This window comes from Apium graveolens, chromosome 8, assembly GCF_009905375.1.
Source record: "Apium graveolens cultivar Ventura chromosome 8, ASM990537v1, whole genome shotgun sequence".
Taxonomy (NCBI): Eukaryota; Viridiplantae; Streptophyta; class Magnoliopsida; order Apiales; family Apiaceae; genus Apium; species Apium graveolens.
The window spans coordinates 244,238,664-244,252,543 of NC_133654.1; the positions used below are offsets into that span (position 1 = coordinate 244,238,664).

At 34.1% G+C, this 13,880-nt stretch overlaps 1 non-coding gene across 1 annotated transcript; it reads left to right on the top strand.

Moving 5' to 3' along the window:
• The first annotated feature begins 750 nt into the window (after positions 1-750).
• Positions 751-857, top strand: LOC141682277 (small nucleolar RNA R71). Its single transcript, XR_012559679.1, has one exon. It is a non-coding gene; the product is annotated as a small nucleolar RNA R71 (small nucleolar RNA).
• Positions 858-13,880: the final 13,023 nt, after the last annotated feature.

Consider the following 13,880-nt stretch of genomic DNA (forward strand, 5'->3'; position numbering starts at 1 on the left):
CCTCAAAGTGATTTCCTTTACCTGCTCCTTAGCTTCCCTCTTTCCTGGCACTTCAGTGTCACTAGGTAGTATACCAGGCTGACGATTTAGCAAGGCATTGACAATTTGCCCAATTTGATTTTCCAAGGTCTTGATATAAATAACTTGACTTTTGCACATAAGCTTCAACTACTCTAATTCATATTTCTCATTAACTTGTTGCAGCTGGAGTTGTTGTCTCGGTGCATATTGAGGTTGCTAAAAACCAGGGGGTTATACTGCTTAGCTGGATACTGCTGATAAGGCTGTTGAACCGCATTCTGAGTGTTGCTCCAACTGAAATTAGGATAATTGCGGTTGTTGGGATGATAAGTGGCTGGCACAGGTTGCTGCGAGCGTTGAAAGTTGCTCCCGAACTGAACGGATTCACTAGAAATTGCGCACTGATCAGTCTCATGGGCACCAGCACAAAGCTCACAGATACTAGCGATTTAATTAACTCCATAATTAGCCAAAGTCACCTTCATCGTCAAAGCCTTGAGTTGGGCAGCTATAGCAGTTGCTACATCCAACTCCAAAATTCCTGCTACCTTTCCCTGAGTCAGTCTCTGGGAAGGATTCTGGTACTCATTAACAACCATCAGTTCAATAAGTTTATAAGCTTCATCGTAGCTCTTAGCCCAGAAGACTCCTTCTGATGCTGCATCGAGCATGGGTCTAAAAGTAGCACCCAATCCATTGTAGAAACAGTTGATAATCATCCAATCAGGCTTGCCATGGTGTGGGCACTTTCTTAGCATCTCCTTATATCGATCCCAAGCCTCACACAGAGATTCTCCAGTTTGTTGAGCAAATTGAGTAAGAGCATTCCTGATTGCAGCAGTCTTCGCCATAGGGAAGAATTTAGTGAGAAACTTTTGAGCATGATCCTCCCAAGTGGTGATAGACCCTGCTGGTAGAGAATGTAACCAGAACTTAGCTTTATCCCTTAGAGAGAACGGGAAAAGTCGTAACTTGATAGCATCTTCAGTCACATCATTGAACTTGAAAGTGTCGCAGATCTTGATGAAATCCCTGATGTGCATATTGGGGTCTTTAGTAGGAGAACCCCTAAACTGAACTGATCTGTATAATCTAAATCGTGGTTGACTTGATCTCAAAAGTGTTAGCCCTGATGGCTGGCCTGATGATGCTTGACTGAATGTCATTGATCTTAGGCTGAGAATAGTCCATCAAAGCCTTAGGATTTTCTGCTTGATCACCCATCTCTACTAAAGTTGATTCCTCAACTTTCTCTTCTTCTTCTTCTTTTTCTACCTTCTTTTCTTCTTCAAAAAACTTCCTTTTGAACTACCACAACTTCTTCCTCGGCTTTATCCAGTATTCTCTTACGAGTACGCGAACGCGTATGCATACACCCTCGCTAGAGTACCTAAAATAATGCAAGGAAACGAATAAGTAACAATGTCCGGGTCAATGAACTTTAACAACCACTGATGGAAAGCACATAAACTATAAATTAACACTGTAGTCCCCGGCAGCGGCGCTAAAAATTTATTAGTCGCTAAACACGCGCTAATAATACACGCAAGTATACGAGTTCGCAAGTAGTATAGAATCTTTTGTAGTTCGTTCCCACAGGGACTAGCTTGGTTAACTAATTAATTCACGCACTTAAACAACAATTTATGGTTATTATTCAATGCTAAGATGATAACAATTTGAGGTTGTTTATAACTAAGAATTAAACTAACAATTATAACTAAGAGAATAAGATTGACTGAATTAATATATATGACAAACATGGGATCCTAAATTCATTAAATACTTCATTCAATAGCCTTATTGTTCTTAACCTTAACATGCAATGGTGATGACACTAATCAGATAACACGAAACTGATAAACGCCAACTTTCGTTCCACGAATACCATTCTACCAGACTTCCACAAAAGAGATAGAAGCTAAATAGACACCAAATATATTAAGACCCTATATGTCTATAGAATTTGACAACATAACGGTTTAAGAACAAGTTATCTATCTTGATTACATAGGGCAAGTAAGATGGTTAAAATTACCCACAAATCATACATAATAAATACATGAACTTATGCTAACATGGCAAGTTCTAAATCCTTAAATTCACTTTCGCTTTATTAAGAATTAACACAATATCTTATAAGTTCACGACGCTTATAAGACGAATACGCACAGCCAATACTAGGTTATCATACAATCACCACATACTAAGGCATCGAAATAATTTAACAAAATAAATCCAAAAATAAATCCGCTAGAACCTCATGATAACGATTAGCCCATAATCGGACTCATCATCAATGTGGGTTCCGATAAAAGTATGGTATAATAAATGTAGTCTTTATATCGAATAAATAAAACCAAGTACTAAACAAGAGTAAGGTTCACGAATAAGAAAACTAGCATCCAAGTTACAACTTGGAACAAAGATTCACAAGTAAAAACAAGATCTTCTTCGTATTCATTGAATCTGTGCTAAAACGGTCTTCTTATAGCTCTCCTTGATAAGTCTCCGGCTTGATATCTTATTAAAAAATGACCTAAAGTTATTTATATAGCAGCCCTAATCAGCAGAAAAGTCCAGAAATTAGTCTTCTATTTAAAACAGGATTCTTGAAACCCGACCTGGCGCGGCCGCGCGCTTGATCAGCGCAGGCGCGCTGGCTCTCTGAAGTTCGGGCACGGACGCGCGCTTGATCAGCGCGGGTGCGCTGGGCTTCTGTCAAAACTTGACTTCTTTCTTTTTCTTGCAGATTTCAGCCGGCTTTCCACGAGCTTTAATTCCAACATCACCTTGACACCAAATTAGCACCAAAATAATGCTAATTCACCTGACTATCTAGATAATTCCTGAAATGCAAAAATACTAAAAAATACGTCAAAACACTTAACAACTTGAGTACAAACGCATCAATTCAAAGCTTTTTAGAGCATTATAAAGTGTCATAAATGCCACTTAACAGATGACACTCAGGAGATTCATCTCAAGACCAGCTACCAGTGCTACATCTTCAATGACAACATTTCCATAAATTATCTTGCCATATCCCATTCTGAAACCTATGCCGTTGTCTCCAAAAGTCACTAACGGGCCAACCATCTCCTCAAATTGTGATAGCAGGGCCATATCATCTATCATATGTCTTGAGCATCCACTGTCTGTGATCCATATGACCTTCTTCACTTTGCCTTGCACACAATGAGGATTAAGTATGTTTAGCAACCCAAGCAGTGTTAGGTACTTTCTTTTTATTAACAAATTTGGTAGAAGTAGAATTTGATGATTCAGAAAGAATAAAATTTATTGATTGATGAGGATTTTCCTTTTTAGCTGAGGACTCAATTTTGACTTTCTTAGGATCTACTCTTAGCTTGTGGCAACTTGTCATTACTTTCATGTTGAAAGGTATTAAATCAAACTTGTCACGGAATGAGTAGGGATCATCAACCTTTGCTTCATTGTACTTGCATGCTCTCATTCTTGGCTCACTAACAGCCTTCTTACAAAGGTGAGTTAGGTGATTTTTAGAGCCACATTTCTGACAATTATTTCCTAGGAGCATCTGCAACATATGCAAAGTTATTGCTTTTGTTTATCCCAATCTTTCCATTTCTGTTTTTCTTCTTCTTTCTTGCATTCTCAGTCTTAACCTCCATGATTGGCTTCTTGGGGATTTGATCCACCATGAGCTTTTTCTCAGTTTTAGAAGGTGGAGTTATTTCTGTGCATTTCTTTTCTTTGTCCTCATCAGCAAGTTCTTGCTTTATGATCAATTCCTCTTCAATGAAATTTACTTCACATGCTTTAAACAGTGGTGATCTAATCTTTCTCAGCATAGCTGAGACATGTTCACTTACAGTTGCTTTTCCCTTGTCACCTTCAACTTTCTTGTTATTGTTCAATACATCATAATCCAAGTCAATAGCTATGTTTGCACATGGCTTGTTCTTCTCATGGTATTGAACAACTAGCTGAGATACATTCATGAATAACTTCAGTTTTACTTCATTCTTTTCTATCTTCTCTCTTAACACGGCTTCTATTTCACTAGAACACTTCAGCTTATTCTTTAGATATTCATTTTCTTGCTTGACTATCTCAAGCTCCACAAACAATAGCTCAAACTTTTATTTCTCACTCTCAAGCTTCTCATTAGCTTTTGATAATCTACTGACCTCCTCAGTAGCTGCTACCATGCTAGTATGAATATGAAATATTTCTAAGCTCATCTTTTCAACAGTCTCCTTATATTGACTTTCATTTAAATCAATAATGGTAAGAGTTGGTATCTGTGTTTTTGATGAGGATGACTCTCCTTGCTTCAAGGCCATGAGTGCATAGTTTTCTATTTCCTAATCATCATCATTATTTAAATTATCCCAACTCTTTCCTTCTATAATATAATCTTTACCCTATTGCATTCTTAGAAGAGCCTCATACTTTGCTTCCAATTCAATATAGGTATTGTCCTTTTTCACTTTCTTTGGATTCCTGCATTCAGTAGCAAAATGGCCCAATTCATCACAATTGAAGCACCTGATCTTTGACATGTCAACAGATCCTGTTTTGTAGCCATTTTTGTTGCCAAAATTGTACCGTGTCTTTGTTTTCCAGCTGCTGTCCTTGTTGGATATCTGTCCCTTATTTTTGAAGAACTTTGGCTTCTTTACTTTAATGTTAGAGAATTTTCTTGCTAAGTAATCCATGGACTGATCTAACTCATCCAGTTCATCCAAGGTATAGAATTCATCCTCTTTAAGTTCAAGAATAATTTTCTTTTGTGGTTCCTTATTTTTTTGCTCATTACTTGAAGCAGCTGGAGTCTGGATTTCTTGTTCATCATCAGATGACTGGATGTCATTAACAATTAGAGCACTTGATCCATTAACAAAGTGCCCTTAACTAGCTCTTAAAGATTTTCTTTAGATCATTTCCAGTTCATAAGTTTTTAAAATACCATATAATACTTCCAGTATCATTCTGCTCAAGTATCTCCCTTCTCTTATAGTTGAAATCTTCTGTTCTAGATGGTCAGGAAGGGTGAGAAAAAATTTCAAGTTAACCTCTTCAGCTTCATAGTATTTTTCATGAAGCTGCAAGTCATTAATCAGCTTATTGAATCTTTCAAAAACATCAGTTATGCTTTCCTTTGGTTTAGCCATAAAACCCTCATACTGAGTCACCAGTATTCTCCTTTGATTGGATCTAACTTCCTCAGTTCCTTCACACAAAATTTCTATTTTCTCTCAGATCTGTTTAGTTATGTAACAGTTGACAAAATTATTGTACCTGACATTATCAAGTGACTCTATTAGAATTAACTATAGACCACTGTCAAGAGAGACCTTTTCATTTTCAGTTTCTGTGTATTTAGAAGGATCTTTAGGACCATAATGTGCTGGGATGACCATGTCTCCATCTATAGATTCTTCAATCCTTTCCATAAGAATGAAGGGTCCATTCTTTAGAATCTGGATGTACAAGGGATTGGCCATCCATAGAAACATCATCATTTTCTTTTTCCATAATGTGTAGTTAGTATTATCAAAGGCTGGTATCTTGATACTGCTAATCTTCTGTATATTTATTCTTCCAAGATCTTTAATCTGTTTGCTTTCATATTTTTCTCTGATACCACTTGTTATGTAATGAATACAACACAGGGGGGATGAATGTGTTTTGGATATTTTTAAGGCTTTTTGAATGTTATTCACTTGGTTAACAAAGCAGATTAGAAATGCATTAATATTATGTTTGCTGAAATAAAATAGTGCACATAATATTTCAAAACTTACTTAATTTAATATTAAAATCAAGCTAGTGTTTTGCTACAAATCTTGAGTTCTTTGTAAGTAAAGAACTCAGCTTCTTCCTTGAGAGAGTTACAAGAAAAACTAGATTTGTTTGATATAATTTAAAAGCAAAGGACTAGTGTTTACTTTATAAATTGGCAAACACAGGTTTACACAACATGCAATAAGATGCATTAAACCCTCCTTTAAGTTATCTCTAAAGCTTTCCATTTCTGGCTTAGTGAATCCTTGCATATCTTGAAGATCTATGACTTTCCTTTGTCATTTAATCTTGTCTTTTAATCTTGTACTCTTCAAGCTACTTTTGTAGACTTTTCATTCTAAGTGATTAGATCATTTTTTGATTGATAATCTTGAATATTTAACTTGTCTGCATTCTGTACTTGAGGTTCATATCGAGTTCTCTAGTTTGTTCTATAGAGAACTGACATCTCTATAAGTATAATGGCTTATCGAGATCTCTTGGTTCCCTACAGGTGTTTTGACTTGTCGAGGTCTCTGAGTTCTCTATAAGTGAACTTGGCTTGTCGAGGTCTCCAAACTTCTACATGTAGAAATGACTTGTCGATATCTCTGAGAAATCTATAAGCATTTTGACTTGTCGATATCTTTGAGATCTCCGGTGAGAGAATTGACTTGTCGATATATCCAACCTTCATATCTTCACTCTGACTCGTCGATATCTCTGAGTTCTCTAATGCAGAAATGAGTTGACGATATCTCAGAGATCTCTATATACATTTTGACTTATAGATATCTCCGAGATCTATAATGATAGTTTGACTTGTCGATATCTCCAATCTTCACGTCTTTATTTGGCTTGTCGATATCTCTGAGACTTCTCCATAAGCCATTTTGAACTTCTCGATAAGTCATTCTGGATTTCTCGAATGACTTCTCTATATGACTTAATTTGTGACTTGTAGATATCTTGACTTAGAATATTTTCCCCAAAACAGATTTATTCAACTCCAAGCTTCTTCACAATTTCTCTAAGGCATGACCTTCCTGATCTTCTTTCAGAGTTTATTCTTAGGCTTGAGACTGTTTACAGAAAAATACTCCAGTCTAATTTTTGACACTTTTATAGACTCAAGTAATAAAGAACAAAATACAAATTTAGATTATCATAAAACTAATTTTTAGGGCTGTCAATTTGACTTAGTCTTGTTATGACACAAGCATGTCTTGCACAACAAGTTAGGACAAAATGAAGCTCAATTGTCCCTTCCATAACATGTTCCCTGATAAAGTGATATCTGATACTGATGTATTTTGTGATAGAATGTTGCACTAGAATTTATGTCATAGCAATTGCACTTTGATTGTCATAGTAGATTTCTTTGAGTACTACAATCCATAGTCCAAAAGCTAATTTTAATCCAAAGAATCTGAGCACAACAGCTGCCTGCAACAATATATTCAACTTCATTTATAGATGTATAGATGTATTTCTGTTTTTTACTTTTCCATGTAGCAAGTCTTCCACCCAAATACTGACAGCCACCCGAGGTACTCTTTATGTCAATTTTGCATCATGAAAAATCAGCATCTGATAGCCTATCAGACTAAAATTTGATTTTCTTGTATACCATAAACTAAGAGCTTGAGTCCCCTTTAAGTATCTCAGAATTCTTTTCACAACAACCAAATGAGGTTCTCTAGGCTTGGCCTGAAATCTTGTACACAAATAAGTTGCATATATAATATCTGGTATACTAGCAGTTAGATACAATAATGAGCCAATCATACCTCTATAAGCAGTGATGTCAACCTCATTACCTTGATCAGGATCTAACTTAGTAGCAGTGGCCATTGGAGTTGTAGCTGTAGTACTTTCCTGCATATTGAATCTAGTCAATAGATTTTTTGTATACTTAGAATGATTAATGAAAATTCCTTCATTAGTCTGTGTTACTTGAGTCCAGGGAAATAGCTCAGTTCTCCCATTATACTCATTTGATACCTTGACTTCATAAGATCAAAAATTTTCTTGCACAAACTTGTTATAGTAGACCAAAAAATTATGTCATCAACATATATTTGCACTAAAAGAAGATCACTACCCTTATTTATGTAAAATAAGGTTTTGTCAATTGTACCTCTTTTGAAACCACTCTCATTCAGAAATTTAATAAGTGTTTCATACCAGGCCCTTGGTGCTTGTTTGGGTCCATATAATGCTTTGTCAAGTCTGTACACATGGTTTGGAAATTTTGGATCAATGAAACCAGGTGGTTGCTCAACATACACCTCTTCTTCTAACTATCCATTTAGAAAAGCACTCTTGACATCCATCTGAAAGACTTTGGATTTCTTGTGTGTAGCATATACCAAAAAAATCCTGATAGCTTCCAGTCTTGCCACATGAGCAAATGTTTCATCATAATCAATGCCCTCTTGTTGTGAATAACCCTTTACAACAAGTCTAGCTTTGTTCCTCATTATAGTGCCATATGAGTCTGTCTTATTTCTAAAAACCCACTTTGTACTAACTACTGACTTATTCTTTGGCCTAGGAACAAGTTTCCACACTTTAGTCCTTTTAAATTCATTCAACTCTTCCTGCATTGCTTGAATCCAATCAACATCTTTGAGTGCATCCTCTACTTTCATTGACTCCTCTTTAGAAAGAAAGTTGTGATAAAGGCATGCATGTTCAATTGCACTCCTTGTTTGAAGACCCGCATCAGGATCTCCAATGTTAAGATCATGTGTATGATCTTTTGTCCATTTGACATCCCTTGGCAATTCAGTTCCATTTCCTGATGCTCCCCCTGCAGTGGATGCATTATCTTCATGTGAAGCTCCCCATGTATCAGTACTATCATTTCCTGATTGAGAAGAACTTCTATTTATGGACTATTCACCAAATTGATCTTGATGCTCAGTTAAATGATCTCCTCCTGATGAGCTATCAATAGTTGAACTAGAAGAATTTCCAGTTGATCCAGTATTTTCTGATTCATCAGTATCATCAGGATTTGATTCATTAGAGTTGTGACTGTCTTGATGTATATCTTGAATGATGACATTTCCAATGATTATATTGCTATATCCCAGTGTTTTTCCTATATTGACATCACCATAGCAAACCATTGGGCCATCATTCTCCCCATATCCAGGTTTTAAGCACTTCTCTTTCCTTCTCAAGTACTTCCTCTAGCATGGCATATTTAATGTGCATCTGAGCTTCATTGTGTGTGGCCTTTTTATATGCTTTTTCACTTTTATGCATACATCCAAGCTCAGCTTCTAGAAGGTCATTTCTCTTTCTAAGTTCTTTATTCTCATCTATCAAGCTATCATTTTCAATTGACTTGCTCTTAATACTAGCATGTAGAGAATATAATAATGTTTTCAATTTAAAAAATCTATGGGTATTTATAAGGTAAATAGTCATGTGTACCTTATCAGTAGAAGACACATCATCTCCATTAGTAGCCATCAAAGCATATCATTCATTATCATTTTCCGATCCTGACGAGTCCATCTAGTCTTTGTAGGAGCTTGAAGTGAACAATGCCTTTCTAGTTGACATAGGACATTCAGTAGACAAATGTCCTCTTTTATTGCAGTTGTAATAAGTCACCTTGGTCTTGTCAAACTTCCTTCCCTTAGAATACTGACCATCATTCTTTTTGAACTTGTCCTTGCCATCACCAAAGTACTTCTTGTTGAAGCCACCTTTTCTTTATGGCATTTTAAACCTCATTATTTTAAACCCTTTCAGCAACATGGCAGCCATCTGAATAACTTGAGGATCATCTAGTTCAATGTCAGAATCTTCATCAGTATCTGTGCCAGGATCTGATGATTCAGTGTCAGGATCCGACTCCTCAATTATCTGCCTTCTTCTTAAGCTCTCTTTAACTCTTTCCTTGCCTTTGTGAGCTTCAACACTTAGAGCAACAACCTTCATTTTCTGTCATTTCTTGTTTCTCCTTTGTTGAATCTCAAGATCATGGGTTTTCAGCATCCCATATACTTCATCCAATGGCAGTACATCAAGATCATATTGATGCCTGATTATGATTGCTTGTGTGTCCCATTCTTCAGGAAGAGCGCTCAGAAACTTGGTGTTTGAATCCTCCTTATCATAATATTTTCCAACCAATGACAGATCATTCAACAGTGTCAAAAATCTGTCATAGATGTCAGTTATAGTCTCATCAGGTTTAGCATCAAATTGTTCATATTCTTGAATAAGAAAAATCCTTCTGCTCTTTTTGATTGCCATTGTTCCTTGACATTGAGTCTCTAAAGCATCCCATATAGACTTGGGAGTTTTGCAAGCAATCACCCTGTTTGACATCACATTGTCCAAACTATTATGTAGAATATTCCTGACTTTTGCATTCTTAAGCATTGTAGCTTTCTCAGGATCAAACCATTTAGACTTTTCTTTCCTGATGTAGTGTTCAGAACTGTAGCATTCATGGACATAACCTTTTGAGGATAAGGAGGTCCACTGTGAATTATATCAATATATGCATCATCAATGGCTTCAAGGAACATCGACATCTTGACTCTCCATGTAGAGTACTCATCATTTTTTAGGATTGGAATTTTCATGCTTTCATACTTACTTCCATACATGTTTGATCTTTTCTAATTAAGAATTAATTAGCCTGCTCTGATACCACTTGTTACCCAGAATATGATAATTGTTTAAGGGGGTGGGATATAATTATCATATAAATCAATTGTCAAGGAAGTAAAGTAAGAACAATATAGATCAAATAAAAGTTTATTAAATGTTTTACAAACTATTACAGAACTTTCTTAAGAAAGGGGATTCTTAAGAGCTGCTAGGTTATAAATAATACTCGAGATGTTTAACCACAGTGGTAACCTAATATGTGTTTATATATCGCACAGCTACAAAATCAATCTCTATCAATTACAAGATATGTTACAGTGTGGTATATCTAGTTTCTATACATATCTACTTAACAACTACGTTCCTATAAGTCAGGAACCGACAATAAAAAACTCCTCCAATACTGGGACGTATCAATCAAACAGATTCTGACTTATCATGTAGTATAGTCATATCCTAACAGTGTCATATCCTGATGCACGCAGATACTGACAACTGATCAGATCCTGACGCTTTGACAAATCCTGAGTGACATATGTATATCCGGATTGACTTTAGCTAATCCTGATCCCATCAAATCCTGATTTCTGACTTAGACATTTTCCAACTGCTATTTTATTATTTATTTTTGATTTATCATGAATCAATTTTATAATTTTTTTAGCCCGGATGAATAGCATGTATTGATTTATTTTAGTCCGACGCAATTATACTGACTAAGGAATCATCTCAATTTTCATTTTATTAAAATAGTTTTGAATATTATAGAAATTGAAAAAACCCATAATTATATAAACCTAAATATTTTACACACAGATCTGCAATCAAACTTTTAATATTTTGGATATTAGGGTCGGATACCAGTTATCCCACAATCCTAAGCCTACATTATATCTAACAATGAATTAGGTAGACTTTAATTTTATTTTAACACAGAATAAGAATTACCTTTAGTTTGAATATCATTTTAATTTTAGCGTAGATCAGTAATATACATTATTTTGTTTTAGCCGTAGGCCAGTTATATCAACCATCTAATTACATTTAGTTTGTTTTTAATTTTATTCTAGCTCTAGTTAAATATTATTTTATTTTAAGTACAATAGATAATATATTTTATTTTATTTTGATGACATAATATTGACTAATGCACTATTTTGTAGCCCGGTTTGATAAAAAAAAATTTAGCTAGATCGATAGTATTTATTATATTATTTTAGCCTGATATAACAAATCTTGGTTTTAGTCTCAGACCTGTTATGTCAACCAAATCCAACTAATTATATTTAATTTTTTCTTTAGTTTCATTTTAGCCCGGAATGAATATTATTATGTTTTAGACCGAATTGATAATATGTATAATTTTATTTTAGTCTGATGACATTATATCTTCCAAACGAATTTACTTTCAATTTATTTTGTTTAAGCTCATTTTTTTGTTTTAGACTGATGACATTATATCGACCAAAGGAATTTGCTTTCAAATTTTTATCAGTCTCTATTATTTTATTTCAATCTGAGGCTGCAAATCCAACTAATTGTATGTAATTTATTTTTATTTTTTATTTAGGATTGGATCAATAGTATAATTTTATTTAATATTTTATATTATTTTATTTAAATTAAAATCATTAGTCATATTATAATTCTAATTGTTTTTCTATTTATATAATTATATTAGGGTGATGGCCAAAAATACCTTTTTTTAGAAAATATAACAGGAATACCCGTTTTTGAAAGATATGGCCAAAATTACATTTCTAATACGCATTTCAAAAATGGGTAAGGCTATTACGCATTTGACAAATGAGTATTATTTAAAAAAAAATAAAAAAAAAGGTAAAATCATGATACGTATTCCTGACATGCGTATCATGCTTTGCAAAGTCATGATACGCATCTAACGAATGTGTATCCAAAATTATTTTTTTTTATTTTTTTTTACACAAGTTACCCATTTCTAAAATGCGTATTAGTAATACCCAATTTTAAAATGCGTATTAGGTAGGTATTTTTGGCCAAACATTTCAAAAAATGGTATTCTTGTTACAAAGTTTTAAAAAAGAGGTATTTTTGTCATTTTTTCGTGAATAGTAATCTACTTATGAGAGTGTTTTATTTTAAATATTACTATAATTACGGTGACCAGACCGACTACCAACCAAACTTTCATTGTTTCGTCTTTAATATAATTGTATAGATGATAAAAAAAATGTTATAAAAAGCATTCAACAACAAGCTTGGTAAAAAAAAGTTAGTACTAGCATTTAAGAAAGAAGAAAAGTATTTCTAGTTGTATTCAAGATTAACATTCATGAAAAAGAAAAGCATGAATTTGAATACAATCATTAGAAGTGAACGTTCGATGTTGATTTTAGTGCACGTGAAAGACGAATCATCAAGTTCGATAATGGTAACTTTATGATTTGAATCTAGTAGTTTTGTTTGTTTCTTTATTTACATAATATACGTATTTTGTGTTATTAATAAGTTGTTGATTTTACAGTGTAATGAATTGCTCAAAAAGGTTGGAAAAAATGAAGAATACTGATTGTTTTTCTCTGTCAAGTGTCAACGAGGAAATGCTGAAAAAAGTGGGTAAAAATATGATCAATTTGAGGGAAGGACAGACTCTGGGGCCGCACTAGGGTAGCGCGGGGTGAGTCACCGCACAGAGCCTCCGAATTTTCATTTTAAAAATTAACTAAAAATGAAAATTTAGTTTTAAAAAAAAATTGGTTAAGTTTTTTTAAAAAATATAAGAAATTTGGATGAAATAGGAGAATTATATTCATTAAATTTATTCAAAATTTTAGTGCTTTCATAATGCAAAATTTATATAAAATTTTAATAACTATTTATATGTTAGGTCACACAACACTATAGAAGGGGATTGAGTATAGTGTTTATACAATCAAATCAATTTAGAACACAAGTATGTAACAAGAATCAAGTACATTCAATATAACAAACTCCATTACAATAGAACATTTGTTCTCTCTCAATGATGAACAATATCACTAAGAGCTACTAGGTTACAATGAATAATCTTTCTCATGAATGATAACACATATATTGTAAACCCTAAGCTGTGTTTATATAGTATACAGTTACAAGATATCTTCTAATTGATATAGAATATAATTCTGTCTCCTAAAATATATCAATCAGATATTATCTTCTACAAGTCTTCTAGCTGTCCAACTCTTCATGCATATCTTCTATTATTTTAGTCCAGATCCTCTCCTGTAAATCAGCCGCATTCCTTATCTGAAGTACCTGCACTTAAGCCCTGATATAAATCCTGACGGCCTTAAGTTCTGATATAAGTTCTGACTTCAGTAAGTTCTGATTTCCAGTAAGTCCTGATATTAAGTTCTGAAACTAAACACAACAAATTAGACATGACATCTCAAATATATCTAACAATCTCCCCCAACTTG